The following is a 23333-nucleotide window of genomic DNA, read 5'->3' as shown; positions in this document are numbered from 1 at the left end:
AGACAAGGTCAAGCTCATTGCCCGCCTTATGAGTTGGAGGAGAGTGGGACAGGGTAAGGCCGAAGGAGGAGGGAAGGTCAAGTGCTCCAGACGAGTGAAGCTTCTTCGACTGGATGTTGAAGTCACCCAGTAGTGTGAGCGGTGTGCCGTCCTCAGGGAAGAAGCTGAGAAGGACATCCATCTCGTCTAAGAAGTGGCCAAGCTGACCTGGTGGACGATAGATAACAACAATGTGACGTTTGACAGGGGAGGTGACAGAAACAGCATGGAATTCAAAGGTGGATATGGACAGGTGTGACAGGGGAAGGACATTATGTGACCACTTAGGCGAGATGAGGAGTCCTGTTCCTCCTCCTCGACCAGAGAGTCTAGGGGAATGAGAAAAGGAGTAGGCATCAGAGAGGGCTGCCGGAGTAGCTGTTATCCGGTGTAATCCATATCTCTGTGAGAGCAAGGAAGTGGAGGGACATGAAGCAGGCATAGGCTGAGATAGTGTCTGCTTTCCGAACCGCTGACTGGCAGTTCCAAAGTCCTCCCGTGACAGTGAGGTTGTGGTCAGTTGAGCATGGTGGGTAGATTAGATTGGAAGGGTTGCGAGTGGGGGTGTAGCATCGATGTGTCCTCCTGAGGGATGAAATAACAGGAATGGGGAGGAAGCACATTGTGAAATTTGCCGGTATAGAGAGAGAGGGTTTGTGGGCAATACAAGATGTCGGTAGCACTCAGTACACTCAGAGTAGTGAAAAAACAAAGTAGAAGAATAAAAATACTTAGTAGTTTGGCCTTCCTCTCAGGCCTTCCTTGATGGAGTCCACAGATTGACTCCTTCGTCTTTGTGTCAGGAGGCTGTCGCTCTGTGATCGTCACGATATAAATGCAGATTCTGTGATTGCTAATGACTAGCAGGATAGCAGCCCCTCCCACCTGACGATCAGTTAACGACCAGACAGGTTTCCCCACTCACCACTTCGTTCATACAATGTAATAATAATGCATTTATTTTGTATACAGCTTTTTGAGGGATCGTTTGAAGGAGAGAGCATGCTGGATAAATTGTCACGCCTTTGTTTGTTAATCAGAAACGATCAAGAAAAAGATGGCCCTCCCCAAGGGACAGACTGGGACAACAAAACGGCCTGGGACTTTCAGCCAAAGGGGGGAGGGGGGGGATATTTTTGGTGACAAATAGGACACTATTGAGAAGCTGGTAAAAATGACAACCATTATTGACAACTAATTTGGCCACATCTCTCTTCAATGACTTCCACAGCAGAGGCGTGTCTTTTTTCCCCCCCCTTGGTTTCGCTAATTCTATATTGCCACAAATATAAAACAGCCTTTTGGAGTTGCAATGACTACTGAATACCTGAGGCTCTCAAAACGCAAATTAATACAAATGCGATTTACACAAATGATCAATATAGGCTACAGGGTCCATCCGACTGCAGCCATGTATTTTCCACGAAATATGTAGAGGGGAAAGGAGACATGCAGGCAACGAGCATGGCATTATTTCTATTACAGCATATTGGATGACATTCATCATATTCCATTCACCAGCACAATGTAACATTGATTGGTTTAGGCTATTTACATACCCACCCCGGGCATGATACTCAAATTTAGCCACCCTATACCCATCATGAGGTTGCTACAACCTAGCCAACAAATGAAAATTTAGAACGCAAGTGCACAGGAGGAGAGTAACATTGAAGGAATCAAGGTGACAGTGACGCATTCAATAATGTCCTGCACACTCTTGCATCCCCCTCCCGTTCTCTCACACAAAGATTACTCTCCCCCATCAACATTACATAAGCCTAACTTTGACTCAAGTCTGTGACTAGAGACGCGCCAAAAGTGAGATTTGTTTCGCTTGGATCTCTGTTGTAATGACACAGGTCTGTTTGCTACAGTTCAGAACAACTTACACCAGTAGGCTAATTTTCTCTGAGTCACAACATTTTAGGCAGCACCCCCTTGCGAAATATATTTCCTACAGTAAGTCCCTGGACAAATAGCCAAAATGCAAGGGTGATCAGATCAGATTGATATACTGACAAATATATGCAATGCTTGTGTGATCAGAGCTGTTTATTTGTTTTGTTCTCGTCATTGCACATGGCATGTAAACATTTTTGATTGATTCATGAAAGTTCTCATTTCAATCATGTGAAATAGGTTCAAGTGCCAGAGCAGAACATTTGACACAAACTGTGCTCTTTGCTTTGTGAGCACGCTGTGTCCATATACAGTAGCCTACTGCTGAAATGTGTGGAATCAACTGAGAAACATTCTATCCAAATTGAAACAACAACTCATAAGCTTCTCTTCACATAATTAATCAGGCAGCAATGTTTGTAAACACACTATAACACACTGTACCCCCGCAGCCATGTTCCAAAATCTAGTGCAAAGCCTTCCCAGAAGAGTGGAGGCTGTTGTAGCAGCAAAGGGCATATTAATTAATTAATTAATTAATATTAATGCTCATGGTTTTGGAATGAGATGTTCAACAAGAACATATGGGTGTGATGCTCGGGTGTCCACATACTTTTGGTCATGTAGTGTGTGTGTACATACAGTTAGGTCTGGAAATATTTGGGCAGTGACACAATTTTCATTATTTTGGCTCTGTACGCCACCACAATGGATTTAAAATGAAACAATCGAGATGCAATTGAAGTGCAGACTTTCAGATTTAATTCAAGGGATTGAACAAAAAATATTGTATTAAATGTTTAGGAATTGCAACCATTTTGATACAGACCCCCATTTTCAGGGGCTCAAATGTAATTGGACAAATTACATTTACAAATTTACATTAATTGGCTTTTGTAAACAGCCTGGGCCAATCAATCTTTCAATAGACAAACTGGCGGCAAGGCAGGTGGGAGTTGCCCACCTTGATGACGAAATGTAATTCTTGAATGTTATTGGTGTAAGTAGACAGGAACAGAGGTACATTGAATAGAGGGTGTTGACCTGTGTGAAAGTCTATAAAGACAGATGACAGACGAAAACTCAGGGTCAACTTTGCAAATTTGAACGGCTTCGTATTCTCTGTGAATAAAGTCTGAATGAATCAACAGCTCTGGTTAACGGTATGTTATTTCAAAATACTATTTAAATTCCACGACACCTTCTCCATACTTTTTTCTTCCCTTCATTCTGGCACAGGTTGATCTTAGTTTCATCTGTCCAAAGAATGCTATTCCAGAACAGGGCTGTTTTTTTTTATGTTTTTTGGCAAAGTCTAATCTGGCCTTTCCATTCTTGAGGCTTATGAATGGTTTGTGCCTTGTGGTGAACCCTCTGTATTTGCTCTTGTGAAGTCTTCTCTTTATGGTAGACTTGGATAATGACATGCCTACCTCCTGGAGAGTGTTCTTCACTTGGCTGGATGTTGTGACGGGGTTTTTCTTTACCATGTGAAGGATCCTGCGATCATCCACCACTGTTGTCTTCCGTGGACGTCCAGGCCTTTTTGTGTTGCCGAGCTCACCAGTGCGTTCTTTTTTTCTCAGAATGTACCAAACTGTTCATTTGGCCACTCCTAATGTTGCCGCTGTGTCGTTGTGTTCTTTTGTTTTTGCAGCCTAAGGATGGCCTGTTTCACTTGCATTGAGAGCTCCTTTGACCGCATGTTGTGCGCTCACAGCAACAGCTTCTAAATGCAAATGCCACACTTGGAATCAACTCAGACCTTTTACCTGCTTAATTGATAAAGAAATAACAAAGGAATAGCCCACACCTGTCCATGAAACAGCTTTTGAGTCAATTGTACAATTAGTTTTGATCCCTTGGAAAAGAGGATGTAACACAGAAGGTCTGAGGAACCAAACGATGGCACACAGAGAGGGTAGATGAAGCCTGAAGGTGTATTTAATAATAAAAGGGAAAAGGGTGGGGGAGAGAAGGATAATCCAAATGAGAGTGGTCGAGGTTCGGTCCAGGGGTCGGCAGGAGAGCGGGCAGTCAAACAGGCAGGGGGTCGGGCAGGTAGTCGGACAGGCAGGCGGTCGGGCAGGCAGACGGGTAGTCGGACAGGCAGATGGTCGGGAGGCAGGGAGGTCCAGTAGTTGGTAAGGGAGCTAGGTCCGTGGAAGGGTCGACGAGGGGAAAACCATGGAGGACGAGGTATCTGGATGGGCACAAGGGAACGCGGTGAAACACAAGGAACACGAGAGGATATCAAAGGCTCAAAGCGTAATGCGGGTTACTGGGAAGGTTACCATGGACACAGTACGATCTGGCACTGGAGTGAAGATCAGGCAGGGTTTAAGTAGGTTGTAGATTGGGGATGGGTTGCAGGTGCGTTGATAGGAGATCGGGTCCAGGTGCGCTGTCGACTGGGAAGACGCTCCAGTGATGACCGCCGCGGCCTCGAGGTGGTGCCAGAGGATTGGTTGGGAGGGGGAACCGTAACAGAGGGGGCTACATATAAAAGAGGCAAGGCAACTTTATTTATATAGCACATTTCATACACGAGGCAGACTCAAAGTGCTTCACATAAAAACATGTCATACAATAAAATGAAATGAAAGAAGAAAAGAGTAAAGATATAAAAGTGCAAAAGTTAAAAAGCTAAAAAAAAAAATGCATTGCGAAAGGCAAAAGGCAACCACACAACACTCTTGAGGGGAACCCACAGGGCAAAGCTGTCCAAAAAGAACATGGGGATGGAGCAGGTAGAAGACACCTGGAGCTAAGTTGATAAAACTGCCCAAAACACGTTTCCCTATGAAAGTCCATTTGAGGCCCTTTGAGTGAAAAAGGAATACCTCTTTTTGTTTCCTTTCACCTTTGCTGATGTAATGGAAGTGGGTGGTGACCTGCCTGAGACCTGAAGACTTGCATTAGCTCCACAAGCTAGCAGGCTCCACAAGCTCAGCAGGCTTCAAAACGTGTTATTGTCTTTGGTCATGAATCAATCATACATTGTTATGTGACTCACCCACCCTATACTTTGGAGAATGTTCTGATCTGATCTGTCCACAGATATGATCACAATGTTCATGAACACATCTGCAGTCAAGATGAGCAGGACACCTTGTGGTGAAGAAATTAATTACTGTTATTTTTGCCATTTCTTAGCTAGACTGAACTGACTATTCTTTACAGGCGGAGGCATCATGCCCATCGGGGCCACAAGGGCACATGCCTCTGCAGATGTGTCCTGTTTTAAATGTTTTAGATGTTAAATGAATCACTATAATTTTAAGTTTATGCCCATGTTTTATCATAGTTATTCAGATAAAAATCTTGGAGGGGGCATGCTGGACTGGTCATACACAATTGAGTAAAATAGCTTTTCTTGGTATGATATTATAAGTTATACATGTGAGACAGTTAAACTCCTAAGGCATAAAAGGCCAAAAATGTGTATTATGAATTGGAATGACCATTGAACAGCTAAACGGGTATGCTGATAACCTATGCAGAAAATAGACTTATTTCAGACCTACAATTAGACATGGGGATTATGGCACTAGATTGCAGGACAAAGCTATTTCAGGTGTTGAAGAAAGGCAAAATGCATCTTACTCCTTCTGTACGTTGTAGTCAGCATATGTCTTTCAGTCAATAAAAAGTATGTATTCCTTTGACTCTCTTTCTCTCTCCATCTCTCTCTCTCTCACTCTTTCTCACTCTTTCGTGCCTCATACCCCTCTAGGGCTGACTCACATGTACTGTAGGAGAGATAGGGAGAGGGTTCATAGTGGTGATAGATGAGATAAGAAAAATCTGTTGTCACTACAAGAGGCAGATAGCAGCCTCTCACTGTCCTAATGGCTTCTGGGAATTAAGTAGATTGATACTGTAGCAAGAATATAATATGACACAATATGATGGAATTGAATAGAAGGGTTATGATATTAAAAGGTATACAAGTGGGACAGTTAAACTCATAAGGCATACAAGTTCTTAATGAGCACTTAATATCAACATAAAGCCCTGCAAACACCAAAACATAATTTGTTTTTCATTTTAGGTCAATGAATGAGAGTACAGTGATTTGCATATTTCGCAATAGTCATATACAATCAATACTTGATGTATAAGGGGAGGTTGAGGGCAGTCATGTATTATTTACTGGGCTATAAAGATGGTCAGTAGAAAGGCCTAAAGTAGCTGAGAGAGAAACTTGGTTAAGACTTTCAGTTAAAATCATTTTCTGCATGTTTACATTGCTCGGGTCAAATTGACCTGAAACATCAAAGTTGTAAGTTTATTTGAACATAATAGGAGGGTTAAAGAACAAAATGTGTATTATGAATTGAAATTACCATTGTTTAAAATAGACTTATTTTAGTCATCCTCAGAATTATGGCACTAGATTGTTAAAGAAAGGCAAAATGTTCCAGTTTACAGAGGGGGGAAAGCCCCCCTCCGAACATCCCCCTCTCCTTCCTCACGTATTTAGTGCCCCCTCTAAAATATTGGCTGCATGATGCCCCTGCTGTTTTTGTGTTTGCGTTATATTAGTTGTATTGCACATTAGAAATAACACTTATTGTACCTGTAAGCAGATGCATGCAGCCGATATTTTAGAGGGGGTCCGTAGGGGGGCTGTCCCTCCTCTGTAAAATGGAGCATTTTGCCTTTCTTTAACACCTGAAACAGCTTTTTCCTACAATCTACAGTAGTGCCATAATCCCTACGCCTAATTGTATGTCTCTGGGAATTAAGTAGATTGATACTGTAGCTAGAATATAATATGACATAATATGATGTAATAGAATATGAATTGAACATAATTTAATTGAATAGAATAGAACTGGAATGTCCTTGGAGGACAAATTGGATGCAGCAAAATGACAAAAGAGGCACAAAAAGTTGTGTGTTTACAATGATGAATTACAGAAGACCAGCTTGATGATATTGATGGTTTTATGATTGATATTAGAGAAATGAGAGAGATACGCACATTGGTTGTTGCTCCCGAAATGTGCAGTTTATAAAGACAACTGGAATATGTAACAGTTGTAGGAATCACTTTTTCACTCGAAATAAAGAATGTGAGACCAGTGTTACATTAATTGGGATAAATCAAATGAATAATTTATTATCGTTCATTCAATACTCAATTAATGTTCAAGTAAGAATCAAATACAACATTAATAACGAACAGAAAGATAAACTTGCAAGGAGAGAGCAAAAACATACCCCAGGTGAAAATAGAATAGTAATTTACTGGCCACAGCTCCCAAAGACTCTGACAAAAACTTGAACATTCATTTGTTATATACACTGAAAAGGCCTTCTAAAACATGTGTGTGGAGAGGACAGATAACTTTTCCTCTGAACTTTGTCCTTTGACACTTGTATCTCAGGGACATTTGTTTCCGGAGTCCAACCAAGGTTTACCATTTATTACAGATCTGCAGGAGAGAGTCAAAAACGGCTGTCTGCGCAGAGACCTGTTCCCTTGGAAGAGTGCACAATCTCTCTCCGTCTCAAACTCTCTCAGATAAGGTGTTTTCGAGCAACTGTCGATGGATTTGAAGACAGGCTGATTATTAAACTGGTCTGAAAATATGATTAGTGTGGGAATACAGCTGTTGGCTAAATGTGTGACCACTACATTTCATTTTCATGTGTTTACATGTGAATCACTATCTGTGTTTATGATCACTATCTGTGTTTGTGAATTCTGTCTGGCCACCAGAGGGCGGCAGAGATCGCCCCAGAGACTATTGGCTCACAGGTATTGCCAATTGCTAATTAGGACCCTTCCCTTTAAGAAGTGTGTTTTCTGTTGTTTCCTTTGTGTTGGCTTGGTTTCCTCTAGGTTGTTTCTTTTGATGTCCCTGTGTTCGTATTCTCTTGTGTTCCTGTGTTTTGTTATTTCTCCAGTGTTTCCTTTGCATCCCTGTGGATTACTGTAAGTAAAGTGTTTTTTGCCTTTCACTGCATTCGCTCGTCTGGTCTCCTTTCTGCACCTGGGTCCTACACCCATATGACCTCACAGTGTTTACACTTTTGATTGTATGACTTGAAGTAAACTGGATTGCTTACATTATTTCTTGTCTCAATAAATCTCCTCAAATTATAATACGACACTATTCTCATTTGTCCGAAGATGCCTCGAATTAATCTGTGTGCTCGGATAATCTGCTAGAACTAAGTATGCAATTATAATTGACCAGGTTAAGCCTAGAAATGACTTTATGATCATTTAGTTGTGTTGCAAACTCAAGATTTAGTGTACAATACGGTTTGGATCACCGGTTGACGTTCAAAAACGTCAGATTTCTTTCTTTAGTATCTTATCTTATAATTGGGAGAGACATTTCCGACGTACAGTGGGGGAAATAATTATTTGATCCCCTGCTGATTTTGTTAGTTTGCCCGATTACAAAGAAATGAGCGGTCTATAATTTTTATGGTACTTTTAGTTTAACAAATAGAGACAGAATATCAACAAAGAAGTCCAGAAAAAACACATTATATAAAGTTATAAATTAATTTGCATTTGATCGGAGGAAATAAGTATTTGATCCCCTACAAACCAGCAAGAATTCTGGCTCATACAGACCGGTTATATGCCCATGAGGCACACAGATGACTCCTGTCACTTTAGGAAAAGTACTCCTAATCTCTGCTTGTTATGGGTATAAAAGACACCTGTCAATAGAATCAATCTCTTCCATTCCAACCTCTCCACCACCATGGGCAAGACCAAAGAACATTCAAAGGACATCAGGGTAAGAGTTGTAGACCTGCACAAGGCTGGAATGGGCTACAAGACCATCAGCAAGAAGCTTGGTGAGAAGGAGACAACTGTTGGTGCAATTATTAGAAAATGGAAGAAATACAAAATAACCATCAATCGCCCTCGGCCTGGAGCTCCATGCAAGATCTTGCCTTGTGGGGTAAGGATGATCATGAGAAGGGTAAGGGATCAGCCCAGAACTACACGGGAGGAGCTTGGTAATGATCTCAAGGCAGCTGGGACCACAGTCACCAAGAAAACCATTGGTAACACATTACACCGTAACGGATTGAAATCCTGCAGTGCCCGCAAGGTCCCCCTGCTCAAGAAGGCACATGTACAGGCCCATCTGAAGTTTGCCAATGAACACCTAAATGATTCAGAGAATGCTTGTGGAAGGTGATGTGGTCAGATGAGACCAAAATCGAACTCTTTGGCATAAATTCGACTCTTCAGGTTTGGAGGGAGAGAAATGCTGAATGCTACAATCCCAAGAACACCATCCCCACCGTCAAACACGGAGGTGGGAACATTATGCTTTGGGGTTGTTTCTCTGCTAAGGGTACAGGACGACTTCACCGCATTGAGGGGCCAATGGACGGGGCCATGTACCATAAGATCTTGGACGAGAACCTCCTTCCCTCAGCCAGAGCACTGAGGATGGGTCGTGGATGGGTCTTCCAGCATGACAATGACCCAAAACATACAGCCAAGGCAACAAAGGAGTGGTTCAAGAAGAAGCACACTAAGGTCATGGAGTGGCCTAGCTAGTCTCCAGACCTTAATCCTATCTAAAATTTATGGAGGGAGCTGAAGCTTCGAGTTGCCAAGCAAAAGCCTTGAAACCTTCAGGATTTGGAGAGGATCTGTAAAGAGGAGTGGACCAAAATCCCTCCTGAGATGTGTGCAAACCTGGTGACCAACTATAAGAAACGTCTGACTTCTGTGCTTGCCAGCAAGGGTTTCTCCACCAAGTACTAAGTCATGTTTTGCTTGGGGATCAAATACTTATTTCCTTCGATCAAATGCAAATGAATTTATAACTTTATATAATGTGTTTTTTCTGGACTTCTTTGTTGATATTCTGTCTCTATTTGTTAAAATAAAAGTACCATAAAAATTATAGACCGCTCATTTCTTTGTAATCGGGCAAACTAACAAAATCAGCAGGGGATCAAATAATTATTTCCCCCACTGTATATATATATGTGTAGAGGTGGTACTAGGATATACAGTATTAGTTGTAATGCTAAGACACAAAAAAAACACCAGATACATCATTTAAACTATGTCTTTTTTAAAAACAAATTTTTTTTATTGTAATAACAGTCCACAGAGAATACTTTATAAAACATAACTTGTTTATTTGGCTGCAATTTACCTGATAATTACTTGGTATATCTATCTATCAAACAAGAGGATCTGAATTGGAGACATATTAATCAAAATAAGATTCTCATGACCTCATAGTATATCAACCCAACAACAATTTATTGTTGTGCCAACAGTTGATTGTTTGTTCGCAAATACAGCCAAGAGAAAAAGTGAAAAGAAAAGACAGTGAATGCCATGGATAATTTCCCCCGTTGTGTACAAAACAAAATGAGTATGATGTAGGAGGATAAAGCTTGTCAGTAAGTGAAATTTGAAACAAAATAAAGCGTGACTTGAGAAATGTTGTGTGTTGATTGCTAAGCCATGCAGTTAACAATATTGTCATTATCAAATAAGTCACACATGCTTTTTCAAAAATGTTGTACATGCATTGATTACTTAAGAAGGGTTGTGGTAAAAGAGTGAGATAATACAATAGCATTTTGGCAATAGAATTTCTTGTATTTTGAGGCGTTTTGTTCATAACATTCCCACAGCATTTAATTCAAACATTCTTTCTGCAATCTCCAATCCCAGATGAGTAGATAAAGCAAAGCATACAGAATTGTATAAATGAAACAAAAAGTACAACACTAAAGCATGAAACTATGCTGCCATTGTGTGTCACTACCACAACAAGCAGTCAATCATAGCTCAAACTCAAACCTTACAAGGCTGTGAGTGCAGATCAGAGAGTCACAGTGGTCGCGGACAGTTCAGAGTTTGATTATGTCTCCTAAATTCACCAGACTAAGGCTTGTAGTCATCCTGGGAAACATTTGAAAAGGTAAATTGTGTTGTTCATCGTCTCGTAACAATAATAAAGCAATCATATATATATTTTTTTTTAAACCTACCAAAATCATGCAACTATCCTCCAGACAAGACAGACAGTTCTGTAGACGCTAGTGCTGGTGGAGGGGGCAGGGGGATTTTAGCCACTGGCGTTCTGCTTTAGGCGTTGACTACGAGCCTTGTACACCTCAATTAGTAAATCTTTGACGTATTGGATCTCTCGCTCCACTGACTCCGCCTTGTCTCGCAGCACGCGATTCTGCCCCTCCAGACCATGTAGCTCCTCCTCCAGAATGTCCAGCTCCGCCCTCTTACGCAGTCGATACCTGTTGTTTATGAGTAGTCCATGGTCAGCTTTCAACAAATCAAAACAAAAAGTCTACAACCTCTTTTTATTGTTATTTTTTATATGCAAAGATTTTTTACATGTTTATTTTGGATTTTCAAACAGTGAGTATAATGCAATATTAACATCTATTGATAGATTTACAGTGCCCTTCATGTATTGGAAAGAAGAAGCATTTTGTCCTCTTTTAGCTCTATACTCCAACAGTTTGGATTTGAAGTCAAACAATTAATATGGATATCTCTAAAGAAGAGATTCTCAGCTTTAATTCAATGTTTTCTTTTTTCAGATTGGTTTCACCATTTAGAAATTACAACCCTTTGTATACATAGTCTCCCTATTTCAGGGAACCAGTAGTATTGGAAAATTGGCTTGGCAGGTGTTTCTGGTATGTCAGGTGTGTTCTGTCACATAATTTGTGCAGGTATAAGAGCTATTGGTGTCTGTCAACATGGGCCAAAGAGGTGTCAATGAAAGTCAAGGAAGCCATTGTTAGGCTGAAAAATCTGAAAGACTTCTACAGTGGATGACCAAAGAATGCTCACCATAATTAAGAAAACCCCCAAAACAACTGTCCCACAGATCAGAACACTCTCCAGGAGGTTGGCGTGAGTGTGTCAGACACCATCTGCAGAATATGTCACCAGCCGAACTACAGAGGCATCATGATCCTCAAAAAGGACAGTTTACTACAAAGTACCTGAAAAGCCTGCAGAGGTCTGGAAAAAGGTTTTGTGGACAGATAAGATAAATATTATCATGTATCAGAGTGATTGCAACCAGAAAGTTTGGAGAAAAAAGGATCTGCCCAAGATTCACAGCATACCACCTCATCTGTGAAACATGGTGGAAGGAGGTGTTATGGTTTGGGCACAGACAGCTGCCACTAGAACTGGCTAACTTGTCTTAATTGACAATGTTACATTTACATTTTCCATTTTTGACATTTAGCAGATGCTTTTATCCAAAGCGACTTACAACAAGTACATTTGTCTAAAGCAAGTGAATCATCTATACATCAGTCATCATAAGCAAAAATCTATGCTCGGACCAGGTGCCATTGTCAGTCACAATGCTAGAAAAAGGAAGGATTCTTTTTTGTATTCTTTTTTATTATTATTATTATTAACAGTAGAGCAACTGTACAGAGGGGTAGTGGGGGGTGAAGAGGTCTTTAGGAGGGACAGTCAAGATGTAGCCTGAAGAGATGGGTCTGCAGTCTACGACGGAAGATAGGTAGTCTGACTCTGCAGTCCTGACGGCAGTGGGAAGCTCATTCCACCACCGGGGCGCCAAGACAGTGAAAAGCCGTGACTGAACAGCGCGACCACTGCATCCTCGTAGAGGTGGCGGTGCGAGGCGGCCAGCCGAGGTGGAAGAATGGAGTGATCAGGCAGGGGTTTGGAGGCTGACCATTGGTGGGGAGCCGGGCCAAGAGTGTGTTGCCGTAGTCAAGGCGGGGGATCACTAGTGCCTGGACCAAGAGTTGTGCTGCTTCTCTCGTGAGGAATGGACATATCCTTCTAATGTTGTAGAGGAAGAATCTACAGGAGCACGCTGTTGCTGTGATGTTCGCCACACAGGACAAGTGGTTGTCAAGGATCACCCCAAGATTCTTGGCTGTCTGGAAGGAGGTCACAGTTGAGTTCTCGACTGTGATGGAGAAGTCTTGGAGAGGGCAGGCTTTCCCAGGGAGGAAGAGCAGCTCAGTCTTGTTAAGGTTGAGCTTGAGGTGGTGGGCTGACATCCAAGCAGAAATGTCTGCAAGACACGCAGAGACACATGTCACCACCTGTGTGTCAGAGGCAAGGAAAGAGTGTTTGAGTGTCATCAGCGTAGCAGTGGTAGTAGAAACCATGTGAGGAAATTACAGAGCCAAGAGATTTGGTATAAAGGGAGAACAGTAAGGGCCCTTGGACAGAGCCCTGGGGGGGGGTGAGGGCACGTGATGAGGACAGCGACCCTGTCTACGTCACCTGGTAAGAGCGATCGGCCAAGTAAGATGCAAACCAGGAGAGTGCACAGCTCTGAGAGGGTGGAGAGAAGGATCTGGTGGTTTACTATGTCAAATGCTGCGGACAGGTCCAGAAGAATGAGAACAGAGGAGAGGGAGGAAGCTCAAGCAGAGTGGAGGGTCTCCGTGACAGCAAGGAAAGCAGTCTCAGTAGAGTGCCCAGCCTTAAAGCTGGATTGGTGAGGGTCAAGGAGGTTGTCATCCAAATTCATTGGATGACATTTTATCATACTGTGACGCCCGACGTGCGAATGAGGGGCCACGGGAAGGTGGAGTGGTGATAAATGGGGTGTATATCTCGCCCCGCTATGTCTCTGCTGTCGCCTCTCTCTCTCTATCCCTCTCTCCTGGCAAGATCGGTGGCATGCCCATATATGGAGTTCCGCCGACCAGGGTGAGTTCAGCAGGAGAACGCAATCAGCGGAGCGCAGCTGAACCAGATCAGCGCGAGTGGAGGCCGCAGAAAAGGAGGACTCAGACCAACAATGGGAGGAAGTACTTCGGTGGAAGAAGGTGGTAGTAGGTGATGAGAAGAGTGAGAAAGAGAGATTTAAAAGCGCTGTGTATGACCCATTTGTGTAGGAGAACCCCGTTGAAAGTCCGACCCCCTGACCGTCTGAGAGCCCGCCTGTGTACCGAACTTTGCCTGCCCGACTACCCTCCCGACCGCCTCATCCTGGATCGTATGACTACCCGAGCCCGTGTACCGAACCCAGCGCTTGACCACCGACGACGGATTGACAGCCCAGCGGACGCATTGACTCCCGATTCTCCCTTCCCCTATCACCTCCCTTCTCCCCTCCCCGACTCCCAAATAAAGTTAATTAATTTGGATCCTGGTGCGGAACTCACATCTTTTACTGTGTTTGGTTCAGTGACACTCCCTCACGCCCCGGAGGGTGTCACAATACTAAGACAATGACCCAAAACATACTGCCATAGCAACTAGGGAGTTTTTAGGGCCTAAAGGTGGAAGGTTCTTGACTGGCCAAGTCAATGCTGAAGAGGGAACTTCAGGCAAAAAGCAAACAAACAACTAATGAAGATGGCTGCAGTACAGGCCTGGCAGAGCACACCAGAGAATATACCCAGCGTCTGGTGGGGTCAATGGGTCGCAGACTTCAGGCAGTTACTGCATGAAAAGTATTGTCGATCAAATGCTAAACATTAGTGCTTTATTTTGACATTACATTATTTTTTCCAATACTTTTGGAGCCCTGAAATGTGGATTTTTATTTTCATGTAGATATACTTAAAAATAAGAATTATTTATAGAATATAATTGTTTTGCTACAATAATCCGTCTATCTATCAAACTGTTTTGTATTTTGAGGGAGAGATAGTTGCACACGCCCTTAAGAAATGCGCTATCCCTTTGAAGCTCACGCTAGATGCAGGGGGGGGTAGGCCTGAAAGCACTGCCCCTCTTACCGATGAGAGTGCGTGCTGTCACTGAAATTATGTACAAGGTCTACAAGAGGAGCCTCTGGACGCCACTGATGATCCCTTGGCATGGTGGCGTGACAACCAGGGGATTCTAGCCATCAAATACATGTGTATTAATGCAACGAGCACAGCCTCAGAGAGTTTTTAGTACAGCAGGGAACATTGTTAATGCATGGAATGGAATAAGGAATGGTATTAAACATGTTTGTTTGATACCATTCCTAATTCCATTCCATACATTACCATGAGCCCATCCTCCGATTTCTACCTCCACCAGCCTTCCCTGGTGTAAATCTATCAGATACTTTCAGATCTACACCTATTAAATAATTCGAGATCTACAGGAGTGGCTAGGGGCCGAGTTGGAATTCAGTATATTATTTTCTGCTGCTGTCCTCTACGGAGGTGGAAGTAAGAGCAGGGCACTGCGATAGGCTGCCGGCTGGCAAGTCAATATCAGTTCTCTCGTGAACTTATGTCGTGAACTTGTCATAGACATGCACGATTTACTTTAGAATAGAATAGAATAGAATAAAAAGTGAACTAGCTCACTAACCTCAGTCTTCCACCCTCTACCCTCAACTATCAAATACACATATTTATGAGGAATATTTACTGAGGAATTTTGAAGCACTTCAGAGCACAATTAACTATGCTCATGAGAATCAACAATCTTCTTTTCATTAGTCAGGATCTCTTTGTTTATGTAATTAAACACATTGGTAACACTTAAAAATAACCTTCATTACTAAGCCATTACAAATGCTTAAACGTTTGTAATGTTTAACATTTCTTTATAAATGCTTATATAAGACTACAATGTTTCTGTAATTTTAAATGTTTATACATACTCATACTGTATGCTTAGTAATGTTTACACTGTATGTATTGTATGTAATGTATTCCTTCATTATATGTACTGTACTTTGTATTTTGTATTCATGCTTACTAATGAACATTATCATGAAGTACTCCAAAAACATTTTAATTCTGGAAAAATCAGTCCATGTTAATGTAACCCAGGGTTACTGCCTACTGTCTTGAATGAGGGTCCCGTTTGATCAGAATGCAAGTGGAAAACGAATGAGAGAGAGGGAGTGAGTAAGTCAATATACTAAACATATCTGTGTGCAGCTGTCTAGCTCTGGTCTATAATTCTTGAATACTCATTGTGGGGGGACATGCAGCGTTCGGCCTGTAGAGGGAGCTACAGGACCGTGGCCAGGGTTGTGTCGGCGAGGCTTCGTTGCACACCTGTTGCAAATAAAGCCTCGTTGACTAGTGCTTAAGATGTGTGTGCCTCTGCTTTTTCAGGAGGTCGGCTGGGAACGGCAAAGAAGGAGTGAAAGGAGAGAAGACGGCTGAAAAGCCAGAGACATTGCAATAATAAACGGGACTACCAATCCCTTAACGAAATACTGCGTCTGCTTCTGTGTATATCGGACATTGTTACATTGGTGCCCAACGTGGGGCAGGAGCATGGAGACGCTGACGACGGCCATAGCGAGGATGACGCTGATCTTGGAGCAGCAGGCTCTCCTGCAGCAGAACCAGCAGGTCGTGGTGGGAGAGATGACAGCGGCGAGGTCTGAGGACCGTGCCCTCCTCCGGGACCTCGCCGGGGCCATCAAGGCGGGGCCGGCGGCCGGGTCGGCACAAGGCCCCCCCAAGATCCACCTCCAGAGAATGGGGGACCTGGACGACCCGGAGGTGTTCCTCGCGGTGTTTGAGGGGACGGCGAGGATCTCGGGGTGGCCGGACGGAGAGTGGGCCTACCATCTGCTGCCCCTCCTGTCAGGGGAGGCGCAGCTCGCGGCCCACAGCCTACCAGCGGCCGCCCAACGGGACTACCCGTCCCTGGCCCGGGCCGGGACCACCTGGGCCTCACACCGGAGGAGCACCGTCGCCGGTTCCGGGCCCTGACTATGGAGGAGGGGAGCCGGCCCTTCACCTACGCCCAGCGGCTGCGGGACAGCGCGTGGCGGTGGCTGGACCCAAGGAACAGCTCGGCGGAGGAGGTCGGGGACTGGGTAGTTCTAGAACAGTTTCTCACAGGGCTCCCGGCCCGAACCGCCGCCTGGGTCCAGTACCACCGACCCCAGGATCTCGCGGCCGCCGTGGGATTAGCAGAGGACCATCTCTCCCTCCCACCGCGGGATCTGCGACGACCAACCCCGGCCCCGCGCCAGGGGGCGGGGGACCGGCGCCCGGGAGGAGTCGAGGGACCGGAAGGGGAAAGGCCGGCGCCCGCCCCGAGGACGAGATGGCAGGGGCGCACCCATCCGGAGCCAGCCCTGGCCCCACAGGTAGCACCCCGAGCGACAGGGGGGATGTCCAGTCCATGATCCAGGAGCGCCTGGTTCGACCAGGGGCATTGTTGAAGGCGTCGAGGGTGTTGGTGAAGTGTGTGCATGGGGACATTCACGAATATCCTGTGGTCGCTATCGAAATTCATTATGAGGGGAAAAAACATATTGTACAGGCGGCGGTTAGCCCACGCCTCACGCATCCCCTGATTCTAGGTGTAGATTGGGAGGGGTTTCCTCAAGTGGTGAAGAGGGCTACCGGGGTGCGTGCACGACAGAGAGGGAGGTGTGAGGCGTGTAATGTGCTCTGTGCGGAGGCGGCGCCTCGCGACACTGCCGGGGAGCCGGAGCCGGCGGGGGGGTCTCACCCCGAGATTTCCTCGCCGAACTATCCGCTGCTAGGCGACTTCCCCCTCGAGCAGTCTCGTGACGAGGCCTATGACCAAGTGATAGCAATTGATGGTACGTTGGTACGGCCACACGCAGTGCGCGCCCACACCTATTTTGCGATTATCGGCGACAGGTTATACAGAGTAAGTCGTGACTCACATAGTCAGGAGGAAGTAACCCAGTTGTTGGTTCCCCGTAGCCGCCGGGAAATGGTCTTCCTGGCGGCTCATTTCAACCCCATGGCGGGCCATTTAGGTTATGATAAGACACTGAACCGTATAATGGCTCGATTTTATTGGCCGGGAATTCGGGCAGAGGTGCGTAGGTGGTGCGCTTCTTGTCGCGAATGTCAGTTGGTAAATCCCCCGGCCATTCCACGGGCCCCCTTGCGGCCCTTACCATTGGTCGAGAACCCATTCGGCCACATTGCGATGGATATTATCGGGCCATTTGATCGGTGTACACAGGGATATCGATTTGTGTTGGTCCTGATAGATTACGCAACCCGATACCCCGAGGCAATACCGCTGCGCAATATCTCTGCCAGGAGTGTAGCGCAGGCATTGTTTCAAGTAATCTCCCGCGTGGGAATCCCGAAAGAGATTCTCACCGATCAGGGCACTAATTTTATGTCACGCACCCTCAAAGAACTGTATGGCTTGTTGAACATCAAGGCGGTTCGAACCAGTGTCTACCACCCGGCCACTGATGGCCTTTGTGAGAGGTTCAGTCGGACCTTGAAGTCAATGATCCGGAAGTTTGTACACGAGGATTGTCGGAATTGGCATAAATGGCTAGATCCCCTGTTGTTTGCGGTACGGGAAGTCCCCCAAGCTTCCACCGGGTTTTCCCCGTTTGAATTACTCTACGGGCGTAAGCCCCGGGGTGTCCTAGACCTTCTTAAAGAAAATTGGGAGGAAGGGTCTAGCGACAGTAAAAGTAAGATTCAATACGTCCTGGACTTGCGCACAAAGCTTGAAAATCTTTGTGCGAGCATTTGCTGCAAGCCCAGGAGCGTCAAAAGCGCCTATACAACAGGGGAACTACCCTACGAGAATTTGCACCGGGGGACAAGGTGCTCGTACTGTTACCCACCTCCAGCACGAAATTACTCGCGAAGTGGCAGGGGCCGTTTGTGGTCACACGTCGCATGGGGGACGTGGATTATGAGGTTGTACGCTCGGACCGGGGGGATAGCTTGCAGGTGTATCACGTAAATCTCCTGAAAAAATGGAACGACGTGGTCACTGTTGCTCTGGCTACAATAATTCCAGAGAGAGAGGAGTTCGGTCCGGAAGTCCCAAAATCGAAAGTTAGCACTCCGGTCGGTATTGATAACCATCTCTCTGCTAGCCAGGCCACGGACGTTGCAGATTTGCAAGCTAAGTTCGCCGACGTGTTCTCTCCCCTGCCCGGTCGGACTACGCTTATCGACCACCATATAGAAACGCAGCCGGGTTTAACGGTGCGCACGCGTCCCTATAGGTTGCCGGTGCACAAACGAGACATTGTGTGCAGGGAGTTGGAAGCCATGCTGGAGCTGGGTGTGGTCGAGGAGTCCCGCAGTGACTGGTGTAGCCCCATCGTGCTTGTCAACAAGCCGGATGGAGCTATACGGTTCTGTGTGGATTATAGACGGGTTAATGCGGTCTCCAAGTTCGATGGTTATCCAATGCCCCGGGTTGACGAGCTCTTGGACCGGCTTGGTACGGCCAAGTATTTCACGACATTGGATTGCACGAAGGGATACTGGCAGATTCCACTCTCGCCGGTATCCCGGGAGAAAACTGCATTCTCCACTCCGCTCGGGCTATTCCAGTTCACGGTGCTCCCTTTCGGGTTGTTCGGAGCCCCAGCCACTTTTCAGCGCCTCATGGACCGCATTCTGCGGCCACACTCTGCCGATGCTGCGGCCTACCTGGATGACATTGTCATTCACAGTGACACCTGGGCGCAGCATGTGCAGAGTGTGGCGGCTGTTCTGCGGTCCCTGAGGCAGGCGGGGCTGACGGCCAACCCGAAAAAGTGCGTGATCGGGGCGGAGGGAGATCCGGTATCTGGGGTACCACTTGGGTCGGGGGGAGGTGCGGCCGCAGATTGAAAAGACTGCGGCCATCGCCGCCTCTCCGCGGCCCAAGACGAAAAAGGAGGTGAGGGCCTTCCTGAGGCTGGCTGGCTATTACCGGCAGTTCGTGCCGGGATTTTCAGAGCTGGCCAGTCCCTTGACGGACCTCACCCGAAAGGGTGCCCCGGATCCGGTCCAATGGTCGGGCCAGTGCCAGGGGTCGTTCGAGGCCCTTAAGGGCGCTCTTTGTGGAGAAACGGTCCTGTATGCGCCTGATTTTAACCTCCCTTTCTCCCTACAGACGGACGCGTCGGATAGAGGCCTGGGAGCAGTGCTGACCCAGCGGGTGGAGGGGGCTGACCGGCCGGTGCTGTACCTGAGCCGCAAGCTATCGGAGAGGGAGGGCCGGTACAGCACGGTGGAGAAGGAGTGCCTGGCCATCAAGTGGGCGGTCGGCGCCCTCCGCTACTACCTACTGGGTCGCGCCTTCACCCTCTACTCCGACCATGCTCCCCTCCAGTGGCTCCACCGCATGAAGGATGTGAACGCGAGGATCACCCGGTGGTATCTCGCGTTGCAGCCCTTCAACTTTTCGGTCGTGCACAGACCGGGGGCGCAGATGGTCGTGGCAGACTTCCTCTCCCGTGCGGGGGGGGGGGGGGAGTAGGTTGTCGGCCGTCGTGTCCCCGGCCTGTGTCAGGCGGTGGGGGTATGTGGGGGGACATGCAGCGTTCGGCCTGTATAGGGAGCTACAGGACCGTGGCCAGGGTTGTGTTGGCGAGGCTTTGTTGCACACCTGTTGCAAATAAAGCCTCGTTGACTAGTGCTTAAGATGTGTGTGCCTCTGCTTTTTCAGGAGGTCGGCTGGGAACGGCAAAGAAGGAGTGAAAGGAGATAAGATGGCTGAAAAGCCAGAGACATTGCAATAATAAACGGGACTACCAATCCCGAAATACTGTGTCTGCTTCTGTGTATATCGGACATTGTTACACTCATCTATCAATATTAAGTATACTCCTTAATAATGCTTACTTATGAGTTAGTATGAAGTTCTACCAATACATTCTAACACTGAGAAAAGCTATCAACTATCAACACAGCAAGCCACTGTGATCACAGTCAAATGAATTATAATATCAACAAACTTCCTTTCATTATTCAGGATCTGAAAAATGAGAGAACTTCGTACCTCTGTTCGATTAAAGTTACACTATGCCTCTGGGGGTGCTCTTGAGCCAAAAGGTGTCCCCTAAATATTTTGAAGTAATATTTGAAATAATGCCCAAAAATGATTCAATTGGTCACAAAGGGGCACACCTCCCACTGCCCATGAACATAAACTTAATTTGCCAAAATGTGTAAGCCTGAAACTAAGGGTTGTGGATTTAATGAGACAAGAAATTAATTGATATCAAATCACAGGGATATGATAACCGTACACTCAACACTCAAGCAAAGAAATTGAGGTAAACAATCACCAATAACATTTTTGTAGTGTATCTTTAAATACAAACATAGCTTACCTGTGTGCAGCTGTTTTGTTCTGGTCTCTCTTCTTCTGTTTCCTTTCCCCAGTGTGAACCTCCAGAGGGACAGAGACCAGCCCAGGTTTGAGGGAGCAGGGGTCCTCCTTCAGCCTTGGGGCAGGTCTGTGGATGGACGAGCCCACCATTGGTCCTCCCTCACTCTCTCCTCTGGACAGACCATAGTTTTGGTCTGCAAGGCATTCTGGGTAGAGGTAGTGGGCATGGCTGAGCTGGGGCTCTACAGCTGGTACCTGTGTCCCCTGCGTAGGCTCGTCTAGTTCACCTATAAAGGTATCATAAGGCTCTGTGTTAACGATGGTCTGGTGAAAGTAGCCATCGCTAGCCACTGTGTCTTGTGGGATCATTCCAGAGAGTCCACCTCCGCCTTTGTTGTAATGCAGGACCTCAAGCCCCATTCCATCATAACTGCCATTGACCTTCACACCGTGCATCAACTGTCCTTCTCTCTTATGATGGGTGTCGCATGACGGCCCCAAACAGAAACCTCTAGCCATCTCCTCACTGCAAAACATGTCCTCTGTAAAACAGTAACTTTCCTCTTCCTTTAATGATAAAGCACATTCTCTAACCTTTTTCACACTGTTCATACTCTTCCCAACAGTCTTCAATGTAGAATAGTGGTTCACAGCTACCTCTGTGCTACCTGAGTAACTTCCTTTGGAGCTCCACGTCTCATGTTCAAGTTCATCTCCAATTTTAAGTCCATCACTAACTAATCTTCGGCCATTGTTGTACAAACGATGATAGCTATACAGGGTGGGTCTTGCCATTTTGGGTCGACCAATGGGACCGACACAGAAGCCCCCCAAGTCGAGTTCCCCTGTTGCCAGGGTAACAACCAGTGGGCTGGCTTCTGATTGGTTGCTGCTGTATGATGCATAGGGCAACTGATAATAAGACTGGGTGCCCATGGCTTGGGCACTTTTGTCACATTTCGAGGGCTTTTCAGATTTTGTTGATGTTGAGTCAGCCCGGAAGTAGTCCTCGAGCTGAGTTAGCTCTTCTTGTAGTAGAGAGGTCATGACCTCCAAATCTGATGGCACCTTGACATCTTGTTCCAAAGGCGAGGGCGGGAGGGATGAGCTAGGAGAGGATTCAGGCGTCGACACAAACAAAGACAAATCAACTTTTTCCGTCATCTAGTCTGTATGACCATCACCTAAGAAAATTTGGCATTAAAAAGATTTCATTCAACTGTCCATATTACAGGCATAAAAAATAACCGAGAATAAAAAATTTAAATAAATCTTAAAACTCATTAGCTTGACGACTAGCTGTAGAAAAATCTGAAAAACGATTTATTGAAAAAATAAGGTTGAGAAAGATCCATGTGAAACTAACCGATCATTTGAAAATTTGAAAAACATTCTCTGCATTGGAAAAATATCCACTGAGCTTTACTCACGATACGACATTAGCTTGTACTGCACTGCGGCTCCGACCTGGAATGTTGGGGGAAAAAAGCGTCTTGGCACAACTCACCAATGAAGTGCCTCTCCAATGACTCCGCCCCCCTCTTGCCCTGTGATTGGCTGATGTTAGCCTGTTGGGGAGAGGGAATGATGAGGTCGACCATGCAAACAAGAGGAATTTTCCTGTGAGGGATCGATGCCGCCATGGTGTGTTCAGTATCGAACAGAATGGTTATTATGGTGAAAACCCTGTGTGTGTGAGAGTTGGAATGAGGCATCACAATGGACAGGGTTGTGGCAACACTAGAAGACCTGTGAAAGAACAAAGAAAACATGCAACATCAGTCATGAATTTTCTTGCATCCACAACACATTATCACACCCTACCACACCTCCACACCCAAAAAACACCTGCTTAAATCATGCTTTTCTCAGAGGGTCATCTACCATTGACCAGTCAGGGTAAGAACCATTGATAATTGATAGGAGGTCACATGGATAAAACCAGTTCTCAAGTTTCAGACTATAAAACTACTTAACTCTACCATCTTGGGTTCTTGAGAGATCTTAGCCTATATAGCAAATATTAACATAATTATTGTTATTATTATTCATAATGATAATGATGATGATGATAAAAACAATATTACTACTACTACTACTACTACTACTAATAATAATAATAATAATAATAATAGAATTGATAATAATAATAATCCTTCTTATAGGCAGAAACATAAAATAGATGTTTGTTTTATTTATTCAGATATAAATGTGTACAAGTATGCACATCAACAGCCCACTGAATGGGTCATTGGGTTTTAAATGAAGAGGTGTGTCTGTTGGAAAAATAAATGTGAATTTTGATTACAAATATCTCTGAAATAGGGTAATCATAATCCTAAACAACATTTCAAAC

The 23333-nt window shown here is 45.4% G+C and overlaps 1 pseudogene across 1 annotated transcript; it reads right to left on the bottom strand.

The window, feature by feature from the left end:
* Nucleotides 1-11027: 11027 nt before the first annotated feature.
* LOC310823979 lies at nt 11028-22620 on the bottom strand (annotated as a pseudogene). The gene is made up of 3 exons: nt 22485-22620; nt 20979-22161; nt 11028-11214 (listed from the first exon to the last, which is right to left on the bottom strand). The product of its transcript is annotated as an uncharacterized misc_RNA (transcript).
* Nucleotides 22621-23333: the final 713 nt, after the last annotated feature.

The sequence above is a fragment of the Argentina silus genome (assembly GCF_951799395.1).
Source record: "Argentina silus genome assembly, chromosome: Y".
Taxonomy (NCBI): Eukaryota; Metazoa; Chordata; class Actinopteri; order Argentiniformes; family Argentinidae; genus Argentina; species Argentina silus.
Note: the sequence above shows the minus strand (reverse complement) of the source record. Positions and strands in the feature narration are given on the sequence as shown.